The following is a 14,110-nucleotide window of genomic DNA, read 5'->3' on the forward strand; positions in this document are numbered from 1 at the left end:
TAGGATTGGAGACGTAATAGTGGAAAGTGTATAACTGGCACATTTGTGTATTTGTCTGTGTGAAAGTTGAATCCTGCCACTGGTGCCATGTTTTCCAAGGATTACAGCAGTCAAACTTTGTTCTGGGTAGAATTTGAATAATAAGGCAGAGGGCATGTATTGGTAGTAGTGTTCTCACAATACTACAATTTCAAGTTTGATGTTGATACTAAAGACTAGAGTCACTCACTACTCAATACTGATTCTGATACCACAATGATAATAAAAAAGAAGGAGAAGAGGAGGGGGAGAGATGGAGAGGAAAGGGAGAGGAGAGAGAGAGAGGGGAGAGAAGTAGAGGAGTGAAAGAGGGGAGAGAAGGAGAGGAGAGAGGGGAGAGAACGTGAGGAGAGAGAGAGGGGGGGAGAGAAGAGAAGGAGAAGAGGAGAGACGGAATATTGTCTAGAAATAAAAATAATAATAATAAAATACATAGGTGAGTTTAAATTAGCAATATAACAATAGAATACTTGATTGTTGTTTTAAAGGTTCACTATGTAACTTTTCTAGTAACCTACTTGTCTCTATGAAGAGGTAATTCTTTGCTTACATTTTTTCACAATGACATTAAACTTATCTATCTTGTATTTATTCAGTTAAGCTGTTTTACTGCTCAAGAAACAGTGAAACAAAATATACATTCTTACTGTGAATGAGCTCACCTCTCCACAGATCTGACCTGTAACTGTTCCACCTCTTCACCACACCTTCCCTCTCCCTCCCGCTGAAATGATTAATACCACTGAACAGTTTCTAGTTTTATTGTTTTCACATATGTTTTGTCCCCATAGACTTTTCCCATAATAATCACACTCACCCACTCACTGGACAGAAATATCTCACACCATCTGTTATTTTATTTTGTTGGTGATGACGACAGTTTGGCGTGAAAAATACAAGACGCCGCTTTAGATAGTTACACAGACGCCACTGGACTACACATGAACACACAGAGTAATAAATATGTTAGAATATCCATGTACAAAAGCAGCAGGCACCGAAAACAATCCTCCACATGTGTGAGGAGAGACATTTGAGACGCCATTTTGGTCAGTGGACACAAATGAGTATAGTTTTAGATTCCAAGTTTGTTAAAAAGATTTCTTAGCCAAGTTTGTAAAGAATGACATTGAAAAAGTAAATATACAATTTTTTATTTCATTTTGAAGATATATTTTTTAAGATGCACTATGTAATTTCTCAAGGAGGGTCAGCAACTTGCTCATCTCTATGACGACGCTGAATGATTCACAGTAGGCATTAAACTTGTGAGATGACATCAGGCAAGTTACAGGTCGGATCTGTGGAGAGGTCACTCTGCTCACAGTAAGAATGCATGTTTTTCATTGTATTTTTGAGCAATAAAAACCAAAGCTGGTTTGGTAAAGCTATATAGCTTTAATGCCATGCTTTGGAACATTCCAGACAAAGCAATAATATAATATATCTCCATGGAGACAAGCAAGTGGTAGACCCTTTAAAAGTTATATAGTGAACCTTTTTTTTTTTTTAATTTACAAAAGTATTGATTCCAACCAAAACAAATTTTCTCATTATCAAAGGTCCTGTCTTACACAAAATAGATTTTTGTGAACCTTAAATCCTGTTATAATGTTGTTACTTCCTCAAAAACAGACCTGGAGATGTGTTTTGTTTCATCCGCACATGTTTAACTAACCCTTCATTTTTAGTCTGTGCGCATCTCCAAAGCCCAAAATGTTCCGTTCCACTTTGTGACGTCACGAAGCGATAGTTTTCAAGTAAACAGCTGGTTTTACCTTTAGTTCAGTAGAGGTTGGTAATTCCAGGACTGAAATCATGCAAATGATTCTAATGAAGGTGTGAGGAGTTTAAAAACACAGTGAAGCACTTCTTGTATAACCACATTACATCACAAGGTGGAGCGGAGTCTTTTTTAGTTTGAGAAAAGCCTAAATATGCAGGGTCTGTGTGTTAAACATGTGTGAATGAAACAAAACACAACTCCAGCTACGTTTGTGATGAGGAAACAACATACCATTATCAGATAATCGTGTACTATGGGCCCTTTATATATAGTTTTGAGTCCATGGTGCTCCATATGTCTCTCAAAAGGTTAATACAATTTTAATATAGGCATCACAGTTTTTCTTCCCAATAGAAAAAGACATTATTTTAAACAACAGTAAGGCAATGGATGACAACATAGCACATTTATTATATTGTTAGCACTTCTCACAAGGTGCGCGCTAGCTTAAGGCCAAAACAACACTTATACATTAGCGCCTTAAGCTAACCCTCTCCCCCGATGCATGATTTAGTGTCATATATTTTGCAAAACGTCTTGATTTCGTCTCCGAGCTACAAAACGGTATAAAAATTACGTGTGAAGAGGTTGTTGAGTCAGAGAGGAGAAATATCCCAGAAAATGAAGGTTTTAGGGCAGAAATAATGAGCAGATGTTAAATGTCTGTTTTGCACAACTCTGGTGTTTTTAATAGTGTTTGGTTTACAGGCTTTGAAGAAAAGGGCTTAAAGGAGCAGAGAGAGAAGGCAATACAAGGCTAGCAATGCTCTATTATGCAGAAAAGTGGAATAACTAATGACTACATCCATTTCAGATCTGGCCCATTGCTAAAAGTCCATATATTGTAAAGTGAGTATTATACATCCTACTGCGAGACAAGATTAAAATGGTTGTTTTGAAGATATGAAAAACTGGAATTGGTTTTTCAGTATATTGTCTGTAAGAAAAATAGCTGCAAAAAAAGTAGATAAAACATTTAATTAACAAAAACTTGCAGCATAACGAGGGTGTAAAGTAGGGCCGGGCAATTCATCAAATTTGAATCAAGATTAGCATTCTCCATGGAGATAGATACGTTTTATGCCATACTGTGGAATATTACAGCCAAAGAAACAACATTCCCATGGAAACAAGCAGAAAGAGGCCAAATACGTTTCAGGTTTGTGGAGATGCAAGCTCGCTCACAGTACAACAGTTTTCAGTGCAACAAACAACGAAAATGACAAGAACATGCTTTTATTTTAGTCTATTTTTGGGGGCTTAAGAAGTTACATACTGTGGCTTTAAGATTCAACAACTTTGATTCAAAAAAGGGAATGTAGTAATATTGTGTACTTTACATGGCTCTGAACTGCAGAGGTATATAATGTATTTAAAACAGGAAGATGATGAAACAAATACTGTCCTTTTGAAAGAATGATGTAATTATTTAAATTTTGTCAGCAGGTGAAAAGATTTGAAATTAGCATAGTGCAGACTGCAGAGTTTGCTTATGCTGCAGTGGAATGACGCAACTGTGCTGCTAGCATTCACTTAGGAGACGTCAAAAATATATTCACTTTAAGAAATAAAAATCTATATACTGTGCAGTGTAAGATGGTGAGTCATTCAGATAGCATTAGGATAGTATTATGTATGCACAGGTTATTCCATGAATTTCTTACACATTTTAGTTTACACAATAAATCAGCTGTATTATTGTTTGGTTTATTTTGGTTAAGACCTGGTTAAAGCTCTGGTATAGGAGTCCCAATATTGATCCATAGCTGTAAGATATATCGCTGTTGCATGATTTGAAAGTTCATCAATTATGAATAAAACTACACTTAAATTACAATTACATTAACTACTCACCAGTCGCAGTAATCCAAAACCTCTCTCTCTGTTTATGAATACCTCTTCAGTTTTCCCATATTTTGCAAAAAGCTGAATGAACTCCTCTTCGGTGATGTCTGGAGAAATATTGGCCACATACAGCCTCGATCTCTGCGTAAAAGTTTTCTCCCCAGGTTTTCTAAAACAACTCATATCTAAAGTCATTTCTTTAGGTCCCTCGTCGGAGTTGGACTCTTCCCCGGGGTCCTCGGCTTGCTCTGTAGCCGGGGGGGAGGACTCCTTAGGCGGATCGTCTTTGTTCGCCGCATCGGGCTTCTCCGGAGCTGGGGAGTCCGACTTCGTCTCCTCTGCAGCCGGAGGAGGGGAACCGCTTTTCGGGGTGCTTGGATCAGGTGTATTCCGATTAGACATGATTGGTTAAAATTGCTATTCTGCTAAATATGTTAAAATAGGCTTGCTTTAAGGGAAAAGGGGGCTGGGTTAAACCTGCAGGACTCGTAGTGGACAACAACATTAGCTTGAAAATGGCACAAGTTGCGCGCGCAGCTTGGTTTATCTTCGTAGGTTTTGAAAAGGAAAAAGTTACAACAACGCCACCTATAGACAAGGAGTTTACCTCACAACAGTGTCCCAGTGTAGTCGGTCACCTGTTTGTCTTCAAGGAGATGGACTGTTCCACCCTATGGTATTAAATTGAGCAATCTCCAAGATGAGAAGCAGGTAACACAAGCAGGCTAAATTACAGGTCAGATCTGTGGAGAAATGAGACTGCCCTCACAGTGAGAATGCATGTTTTACAAGGCAATTTAATTAATGCAACATTGATATTTAATAGTAAAAGAACAATTCAAATCTGTCATCTGGACAAAAACTTAGTGACAGATATGATTTTTTCTTTTATTGTGGTTCATACCTGGACAACTGTGGGATTACACAGACATTGATATAATATTGTGGAACATTCCAGGCAAAGTAATAGCCAAACATCTCGTTCAAAACAAGCAGGTGGCAGACCACTTGCCCCACAAAACGTTACACAGTGCAGCTTTAACAGTTACAAACTACATATGGCTTACAAATAATTCATACCCTTTCGGTTTTTACACATGTATAATCACATGTATTATGAAATTGCCCCCGTTCATATTAATTTAATGAATGAATGAAAAGCTTCTCATAAATAATAAACACCACACAAAAATGCTGCTAAATTGCTTAATTTATCATAAATAAATAAAGCACAATCTTAAATAATATATATAAAAATAAATATATAAATTAACAGCAAATAAACGAAACAACAGAAATCTTAAAAATTTTTGATTTGAACACCAACATACTTTTCCTTTGAAAAAAACAACTAAAACTATTTATAATGCCAGTCAGCTAATCAACAAGAAATAAAAATAATAATACACAGTAATGTAGAATCCTAGTAAACTTAAACAAACGATGTAAAGTTAATGCAAATATAAGAATAGTGCAGATGGCCTCAAATGAGGCATTTCGCACAATTTTGACACCATGGTGTGAAGTCACCATGAGCCTGTAATTCTAACCTTATGTTTAATATTTGACACATATTTTCAAATAATACAGAGAAATGCAAGATCTATAATGGACTTAAATAAACCATGTAAACTTAACCCAACTATAGGACTTAGCCTTTAACTTTAGTGTTATATTAACAAACAAAAAAAACATTTCACTGTTACTCCTCATCCTCTGGTTTCCCATCTACATTTCCTAGTTGTGCATCTCCTGTCTTGAACGAAGAATGGGTCTTTTCAGTAATATCTTTTTGCTTGAGAATTTCTTCATCATCAATGCTAGCTCTGCTGTGACAACTATGTATTCTGAGTTTAGCTGGCCTGTTAAATCCTTTACCACAATCCAGACAAACATGAGGCATTGTTTCAAAGTGCTTTCTCAGATGGTGCATTAGTTCATTGGAAGATCTAAACTGTTTGTCACAAATTTCACAATCGTACGGTTTCTTGGCATGAATTAGGATGTGTTTTTTGGCGTTATGTTTCCAGGCAAAAGTCTTGGAGCAGAAATCACAGCCGTAAGGTCGATCTCCAGAATGAATGCGCAGGTGGAGTCTTACACCACGCGGAGACGTGTAGTTCTTCCCACACTTACTGCAAGGAAACATGGTAGACAAACCAAATCTTGATCCAGTGTTGGTTTAATTCTGAAAAAGTCAAAATTAAGGCTTAGAAAAACACAATAACAACTGAATAATACAATTCATCACTAATAGACCAGCGGCAAATGAAATATTTTTGTATTTTATGTTGGATAAGTTAGTGTGTTTTAGTTATAATATAAAGTACATAACATTTAAAAATCAACTCAGCCCTAGGTTTGAGAACACAAAATTTTATTATTAAGGGGCAAAAATATTATATAAAATCAGAAAAAATACATTACTAATAACCTTCTGAATAAACCTATCCCTCAAATTTGGCTTGTTCATTCTATAATAGTGTGTGTAGGCTGGCAAATCTTTGTTATCGTAGCAAGAATTTTGGAGCTGCTTCTAAAAAAAACCCTCAAATTAAACAAATAGCTTTCAGTTTTGTTCAAGTCTGAGCACTGTTACTTGTCAAAAATAAGTAGCTAAGAATAGTACAAGCTCCTATAAGAAAAAGACATATACGTTGGTGCCTTTTACTTAAGAAATTACAAACATTAACCATGGATACATGATATGATCTTATAATACTTTCATGACAACAACATAGTAATACATTTTAGAGCGTTGAAGTTTTGACAAATTACATTTTAGCTTTTCTTGCTAATTGCTAAACATGTTGTTGAGCTTGTTTTCACTGAACGTCTAGCATTCCTAAATTAGCTTGTTTAACAAATCAAGCAGATGTTTTGTTTTTTACGAATTTTAACTGCTGCAAATAAGAACTAACAACTTATCTTAACGTAACTTAACTTAAAATTACCAGAAAAGAGGACTTTAACTTAAAGTCTTGATGAAACGTGAGTAAATTAGCGCTTCTGTTTTGATTGATCTTCTTCTCAATATTTTGACTGAACAACAGCGCCCACGACCGGTAATAACGAGTACTACAAATACAAATTATTTTCACATCAGTATTGTAAAATTGACTTATTTAAAAATATTTAATTAACTTAATATAGCTAAAAATAAATACAAAAACTCTATAATGTTTAATCAAGTGTGCGCCTAGATAAACATTCAGGTAGTAAGATACTGTTTGCTTAATATTGTAAAATTACAGGAAAAAAAGATTGAATTATCTGTGTCTCATTCTTAACACAATTACTAGACATTTTGCTTATCTTGAAACGAATTAAAAAGCAACATTATGGTTAAAAAAAAAAAAGAAATTTAATTAATACCATCACGTCTTGGGTATATTTCTTCATAAATAAATAAATAAATAAATACATAAATAAATACATAAATAATACCCGTTATTTTTATTTTAATACCATCGGTATATACACGGTATGGATTTTTTTAAGTACAATTAATGAACAAGGTTTGCCATTTTATACCAGCAGGTGGCAGTATTTCTCTGCATATAGGTGTCTCGTGGATATCTCACAAATGCGGGGGAAAAAACACGCTGTTTTGTTGTGGTCTTTATTATGGAACAAATAATATAAAATGCATGCTTACTCGCCAATAATAATCGTATTTTCTCTGTATTCGATTCAGTTTGTCAATGCATTAGCCTCGCTTTGACTATCACTGGACAAAGCATCGTATCTCGTGCAGGTAATGCTAGCTAAACAGTGTATTTACCTCTCAGCTCGCTTTAATTACCATTATATACACTTCTAAATAAAGCAGAAGCAAAGTACTGGTTTTAGTCAAGTTGTAATAATTATATAATTGTGTTATTATAATAGAAATGGTGATTTGTTAATTAAAATTAGTAGCCTAGTCATATGGTAGTTGTTGCACTAGTCAAATTATGGGGTCTATATTTCTATTTATTTATTTGACTCAAAAGACATATTTATTGTAATTGAATTCAAATTTGTGTTAACCTTATTGAAATATATATTTTATTGTATATTTTGATGATAGGGTGGTAGCAGTATTAGTATTAGTAGCAGTAGTTGTAGTAGTAGTAGTCCTAGTAGCAGCTGTAGAAATAGTAGTTTCCCTAGCAACCAAGTGAAATTGCTCAAATAGATAAAGTTTAATAGTTCAAATTAAACATACAATGAAAAATAAATAAATGGTAACAATGACAATGAAAAGACACTTCTATATTGCCAATAGTTCAGTCTGTGGATTGCATTTTAATTAGTATTAGTAGTTTAAAGCTATAGTATGTAACTTTTAGCTTAAAAATAGACTAAAATGAAGCATGTTTCTTTCATTTTGGTTATTTTTATTGCACTGAAAAACATGTGTCTTTACTGTGAGCAGGCTTGCATCTCCATAAACTTTAGTCCTCCTGCTTGTTTCCATGGAAATGTTGTTCCTTTGGCTATAATATTCCACAGTATGGCATAAAATGTATCCACCTCCATGGTGAATGTTCCGAACTATGGTTTTATCTTTCTATTTCCATGGGATCTTGTAGATAACGTGCCACTGTGTACCTTTAATTATCACATACAAAATAAATCACAGAATATAAAATCAGTTTTTAAAAAGTTTTTCTTTCAGGAAAAAGGGCCATCAATTAATCAATTTTCTTCTGCTTCTCCAGGACTTGAACTTCCCACTCCCCAGACACCTCCTCCTGTTCCTTCCCTCCAGCTTGTCCTAGGTCCACCCTGGGTCCCTATTCTGGTGGGACATGTCCAAAACTCCTCCTAATGAAGTTATCCAGGAGGTAGCATCTATATCCCAAGTGGACTCCCCACAAAATTTGGACACAAAATCTACTAAAATATTTCCTTGTGAAAAATGTGGGAAAAGCTACGCATCTGCTGGTTCGTTAAGACATCACCAACGGTTACATAGCGGAGACAAGCCCTATAGTTGTGATTTTTGCGGTAAAACCTTTGTAGGAGGCGGCGATTTGACAAGACATTTGAGAGTCCACACTGGAGAAAAACCATTCAAATGTGAACTATGCGCCAAGACGTTTATTTCATCGAATACACTCACGATTCATTTCAGACACCACACCGGAGAGAAGCCGTACAGCTGTGAAGAATGTGGGAAATCATTCATTCAATCTTGCGAGCTCAAAAACCATATGAGGACACATTCTGGAGAGAAACCATTCAAATGTAATGACTGTGGTAAGACTTTTACGCATAGGGTTAGCTTAAAAACCCACCAAGCTGTGCATACTGGGGAAAAACGCTATAGTTGTGACAAATGCGGTAGAGAATTTGCTGCTGTTGCCAATTTAGTTAAACACAAACGTACCCATTCAGGTGAAAAACCATATAGCTGTGATATTTGTGGGAAGAAGTTTCGACAGCCTGGCCAAGTCAAGACGCATCAGCTGACCCATACAGAAGACAAGCCATTTGACTGTGATCATTGCAGTAAGAGTTTCAAAAGTGCAACTGCGTTAAAGATTCACCAAGGGAGGTATAAAAAGGAAGTAGCTATAGCATGTGAATTATGTGGTAAATTGAGTTATTCTGCAGATAGTGTGTATTACCATAAGCGGCGATATCATTCGGAATATTACAAAACTGGGAATACAAATGTGAAAATTGAAGAAAAGGTGGTAGAACTAGAAAAACAGTAAGCTATAACAGATTTTTGTTTAGACTGGTGACACAGGCAATTTGTATTTGAATTAGTAAACACTATGGAACCTACCTGGATGACTGAGAGATTACACAGATATAAGGCCACATGGTAATATAAAAGAAAGTACTACTATTTTAATGTTGAAAATCACATTCTGTTGTCAAAATAATGTTTTTAATTATCATCATTTCCTGAATAACAAAATCGATTTTTAAATTTTGGTATTGTGACAAGACTAATTTGAATAATTTGAACTATTACACATTTATACATTATGCAAGTATAAAAGTAATGTGTCATACTAATTTACTGTGAACTATTTAAGGGGCAAAAACTTTACAGTGGGTGCCATCTGATTGAAATGGTTCTAAGGAAGACTAAGCAAGGGGTTGTTCTAAGATATATTTATTTTTGTTGTAATGTAAAACAAAAGTTGTAATAATAAACAGGTATGAGCTCTACAAGAATGTTCAACCCTTTTTTACCGAGAAATCTGCATAAAGCTCCAATCAAATAAGAAAATAAATAAGTCTGAAGTGATGATTTTGTATATCTGTGATTTACTTACTGTCTTGTGTCTCTTAAAGTTCGACTAAACACCTAAACTCCGCCTAGATTTTAAATAGAGCTGCTAAACAGTACCTGGAGGACTGAAGGGGGGAGGAGGGGCGTTGTCTGGAGGTGTAAGGAGCAGTGTGATTGGTCTAACAGGTATCCACACTTTAAACTCCAACCCCTGCAGCCAGGTGTTAATCAGAGCAGTCCTGTGTGATGTCACCAACTACTGGAAATTGTAGAAATCCCTGAAGGCAGCACACACTTAGATTTAGACATTTTTGACCAGAAAGTTACAAATGTACTTAGTTTGCCCTAAAATCGCCACATAATGACTAGGAACAGTAGATAATACAAGTCAAACACCATATACACAGTTCCGGAAAAGAAGTGTTTGGATTTTCAACTGAGCATTTTGTAGATTAACATGTAAAAATAACAATGTTCTTACAGTAAGAACACATAAAATAATATTAGAATCTATTACAAACCAGCTCTTTATAATCCTGGAGAGAAGGCAAGTAGATTGCATGCATTGCTGAGCTTAATTCCTAATTTAAAACAGTAAATAACCTTAGGATATTGAATAATATGAACATTTTAAAGCAAAAAATATAACAAATGAAAAATGACAATTTCGCTTTGGATATGTTTTATTGATTAACTGTTTAAACCAATCAAACGATCTCAACTTAAATAAATTAACATTCTTAAGTTAAAACTACCAATGGCAAATACATCTCCATTCATAGCATAGAAAAATATCTCTTCAATATTTCAACACAGAATATTGAAAAATATCCAATAACATGTATAAAGTGAAATAGTGACACATAACAAATTATTATAATTAACTACCATTTTTATTTATTTAATTAATTAAAAGACACATAAACTTTTTTCCTCACTTTATGACACTTTCTGACCTCTGGTTTCAGCTGTACATCATCTAAACCTTAGTTATTATTATAGCATCCCCAATGCATCACCAATTAACCTTTTTCCTAAAAAACATGTGGAAAAGAGAGTTGTGTTAATTATTTGAATGAATTAATGGAGGCACTGTGTAAAATATGGCACTAAGCTTGTCTGTCTCCACTGACACACGCAGGTGGCGCTACCAGGCCAGATTACAGGTCACATCTGTGGAAAAGCAATCTGTTCACAGTAACACCTCTAATTAAAAAAAACAAAAACATAAATACATTTATTCAATATTATAACAAATATAAATTATGCCATGCACTGGAACATTTCTGACAAAGCAATAACATTTCCAATAAGACAGGCAGGTCGAGAATCCATTCATCAGGAAAGTTACATAGTGCACCTTTAATCAATAACAGGATTATCAAAAAAAAAAAAAGACACAAAAAAAAGACAATAATAACTTGAACAACTAAACAACATTAACTAAACAATATTAGATTAAGATTTTATTAAATGATTATTTTTGCTGATAAATGATGAAGATCCAGGGCAACAAGGGAAATGACACAGAACCTCCAGCCCCACCGCATCACAGCATCAGCAATAAACAGGCAAACCTGTGCAAAACACAGACAGAAAAACACAAATGTGATTTAGCATACATACCTGCAACTTTGAGTCCAATGGAGATTTGTAATGCATCTATCTTGAAGACAGACACACCAATGTTGCAGACACCAAATCTTTATTTTGTGGTTTATAGAACCCATTTACTTTGATAAATTAAATCCACAGCAGTAGAACAGCTGAGAGTACTTTTTTCTTGCTAGAGTCCAGTGTATTTCAGGTTTTGGCCTGAGGAACACTGCCACCTAGTGATTGTTTACCTATATTACATGTCTTGTCAATTTGAAATTTGACATTAAAATTTCAGATGGAGGGCAGGGACCAATATGATTCTATGAGAGAATAAATATTGAACAGTTATCATTATTGGTTAGAGATGGGCTCCACAAACTTGCAATATTAATCTTAAAGCCTTTCATCAGACAACAATCACGTCACAAGGTTAAATGGCATCACTTTATAATTTCACTTTTGGTTATTTAGATGAACCTCAGTTTTTGCTTCATGGGGAGGCCCAGTAATTACAGAGATATTAACCATAAACCAGGTCAACAAATCTATCATTTGACAGTTAAAACCCAATTTACCATTTTAAACTATGGTGATTCTACAGTGTTATATGAAATACACACAAACTACTGACTGATCCTTCAAAGTGAAATGTTTATGTTTATTGTTTTCGACTCAAAGCTATTAATAATACATCCATACAATTTCATGTTTTCCCATAATAGCTTAAGTGATCTCTTACAATTTGTGAAGCAAAAATGACAAAGAATAAAGGAGTTTGGTATGTGTTTGTGCTGCTCTTTAAATATACAGTATACTAGCCATAGGTTATCACAGTGTAAAAAGTCTTAAACATCCTCTATGTAATTTTAGTGGTGTAGGTTAAATGCCATACTGTGGAACATTCCAGGCAAAGTAATAACATCTATTGATACTTTGCAGCTGATGTCATCAACATTCCCTGGAGGGTGATGCTAACTAGAGGCTCTGCTCTGTCTGAAGCTCAAGTTAGACTTTGTTTTAACACAATCTGAGCAGAAAGAACTGACTTAAACTGACTAGGAACAGCAACACATGAGCTGATTTAAGACTCTCAAATAATATTACAGTCACGAGTTAGCTAGCATTAGCCAGTAGTTTTTCAGTGAGTCACTCTTACCTTTTTGTTGAAAATCAAACACTTAAATAGGACTGTGAACACTAGGATTGAATTAGCATTTTCTCGCGTTTCATCTTATTTTAAAACTTTTTTGGCAACATTTGCTAATGTGTGCAGTGTCACTATGGTAACTGATGACTGAACCTTCTGCCATATACATATATGCAGAACTCCCCCAGCATGATGTCACTGCAAAGTATCAATAGAGACAAGCAGGTGGCAGACAACACACCAGGAAAGTTACATATTGCATCTTTAAGTAAAAAAATGGTTTATTGGTGAGATTGACAGAGATTACTTTAAATCTTGTCCCAGTTTGCGTTTGGTGTGGATACGCTCACCTATAGACTGTATATAACTATTACACAGTCTATAGGCTCACCATATGCACAAACATGCCTAAAAATTGCACATTTACACAAAAATATACAGTATGTAACTTTTCAGCTTTTCCAGACCAAGTTAAAGGCCATATCTGTGGAGAGGCGATAACACTCACAGTTGAAATGTATGTTTGTCAAGGTCTTTTTGGGCAATAAAAACATATAAATAAATGCAAAATATATGTTTAAAATTGAATACCATACTGTGCACCATTCTATTCAATACAATAACATCTCCATAGTGACAGACCTCCTCCACCTGAAAAGTTACATAGTGTACCTTTAAATAATGACATTATTTATTACGGAATTTCAATCATTAATTTACAAATCATGTCATACTTCACATTTAAATTTTGATTTCAACTATTTCAGTATTTTCCTCTTCAGTCTTCACTTCAGACTCTGGTTTCACATCTTCTGATTCTTGGATACAAATGTGTGAATTTAGCTTGACTTTGCTTTTAAACCGTTTCCCACACGTTTTGCAGGTTAGAGCTTTATTTCCATCGTGAGTCCTTTTATGCTCATTCAAACTGTAGTTGAAAGAAAACGTCTTATTACAAATATCACAGGCAAAAGGTTTGAGTCTCGTGTGCGTAACTTCATGTCTTCTCAAAATTGTCATTCGCGCAAATCTCTGTCCACAGCGCTCACATTCAAATGGCTTCTCTCCTGTGTGTGTAAGCATGTGTCTTTTCAGGTCTCCAGAAAGTCTGAAACTTTTTCCACAAACTGCACAATCATAGGGCTGCTCTCCGGTGTGAACGCGAACGTGGGTTTTCAAATCTGTAGCCCACGCGAAAGTCTTGGAACAAAATTCACAGCTAAATGGTTTTTCCCCTGTGTGCACTCTCAAATGTCGAGTTAAATCACATTGTTGGAAGAAGCTTTTTTCACAGAATTCACAGATAAATGCTTTCACGCCGCTGTGTTGGAGTTTGTGCCGCTTCAAATGTCCTGCAGTGGAGTAACTGGCGTCGCATTCATCACAGGAAAACATGTTCTTAATACTGGGAATTCCAATGTTTACCTTGAAGAAAGACAGAAACAAAACAGTTAGG

The sequence above is a fragment of the Periophthalmus magnuspinnatus genome, chromosome 2 (genome assembly GCF_009829125.3).
Source record: "Periophthalmus magnuspinnatus isolate fPerMag1 chromosome 2, fPerMag1.2.pri, whole genome shotgun sequence".
Lineage (NCBI taxonomy): Eukaryota > Metazoa > Chordata > Actinopteri > Gobiiformes > Gobiidae > Periophthalmus > Periophthalmus magnuspinnatus.